The 1,645-nt window shown below is 39.8% G+C and overlaps 1 pseudogene; it reads left to right on the top strand.

The window, feature by feature from the left end:
- The first annotated feature begins 223 nt into the window (after positions 1 to 223).
- LOC101718320 (ribosomal L1 domain-containing protein 1 pseudogene) lies at positions 224 to 1,390 on the top strand (annotated as a pseudogene).
- The last annotated feature ends 255 nt before the right edge of the window (positions 1,391 to 1,645 follow it).

Below are 1,645 nucleotides of genomic sequence, written 5' to 3' on the forward strand. Positions count from 1 at the left end.
TACTGCTTTCCGTAATCATTGTACTAGTTTAAGTAACCATCAACAATATAAAAGAGATCTTTTTTTCCCACATCTGTGCCAGCATTTGTTGTTTTTTGTAAAAACCAATGACCCAATCAAAAAATTGGCAAATGAAATCAACAGACACTTCTTTAAAGAAGTACAAATGGCAGGAAACCATTTCCCTTGTTTGCCATGCTAATTTGCACGAGGTGGGAGTGAAATGGAGGACTCGTTCTCCACCGGATTCAGCCACTACCTAGAACTGAAAGTCAGATTGTCCTTGCCTCATAATATTCGATCAGATTTGTCAGAAATCTGTTTATTTACCAAGGATATACTCCAGTCAACCGAACAGACAGAACACTTCTATAAAAACCTTTTGAACAAGCATGGAATTAAAACAATCTCTCGGATTATCCCTTTCCAAACTTTAAAAAGAAAATATAAAGCCTATGAAGCCAAGCTCCGCCTCCTGAATAGTTTTAACGTCTTCCTTACTAATGAAAGAATTAGGCAGCATTTGCCCTCTCACACAGGAAAACATTTCTATCAAAGGAAGAAATTTCCAGTACCTGTACACCTTCAGGTCAAGAATGTATCAAAAGAGATCAACAACTCTCCAGCTGGGACTGTCTTAAACATATCCAAAAGTGGTTCTTGCAGTGCTATATGGATTGGTCACACTGGAATGCAGACTGAACACATCACTGAAAACAGTGTTGCTGTGGCAAAGTCTTTCAAAAAAAAATGCCAGAGAAATGGACAAGTGTGAAACTCCTGTTTGTGAAAACTGGGAAAATGGTTTCCCTTCCCATCTTTTCCTCATTTATCTCTTATGTGAATGAAACCAACAAAACCTCCATCAGTGAACTGAGGGAAAAAGAGGCTAAGAGGAAAAAAAAGAGAGGAAAAATATCATGAAAACCAGAAGTTAAAGAGGGAGAAAAAAAGTTATATAAAAAGGCTAAGGAGGCTGTGTCAGCCCTAACTAAAGGTGTTGTGGCACCTACAAACAAAGGTGCTTCTGTGAAGAGCCGAGGGTCCTAGAAGAAAAAGACTGGCAAAGTATTAACCCAAGTTAAAGTGAAAAATGAATCTGACAATGAAATTCCACAACTGGTACCAATAAGCGAGACTGCAGTAAAAGAAAATGTTTAGGTGCAAAAACATGTCACAGGGAGGAATTCTCCAAAAATGAGTACTGGTCCCAACACACCTAAGGGCAAGAAAAGAAAACCCCTTCCAGCTCCCGAGACACCCAGTGCAGGTCCAGGGAAGAAGCCAAAAATGAGACAGAAGAAGAAACAAAGAAAGTCCTCAAGGGAAGAAAAATCTAAGAGAAACTCCAAAAAAGCCAGAGACCAAGCTCTGTGCTACTGCTAATTAATGTACAAGAAAAGATCCCCACACTCCTAAACAATTGCCAAAAGAACCCAATGTGTTCCAGTCAACATAAAATCAGTGAATCAACTGGAAGGAAACAGCAGAGTTACCTAAGGATTGTTGGGAAATCCTTGGGTCCTGGACTGGAGGTGTAGCTCATAGTAGAGTGCTTGCCCAGCACACACAAGGCTCTGGGCTCAGTCCTTTTCACCATTAAAAATAAATGAATAAAGTAAAACACTTGGGCCCTGATCCACCA

This window comes from Heterocephalus glaber, unplaced genomic scaffold (assembly GCF_053883595.1).
Source record: "Heterocephalus glaber isolate CG9 unplaced genomic scaffold, H.glaber_assembly_v1.0 deba00001613, whole genome shotgun sequence".
In the NCBI taxonomy this organism is placed as follows: Eukaryota; Metazoa; Chordata; class Mammalia; order Rodentia; family Bathyergidae; genus Heterocephalus; species Heterocephalus glaber.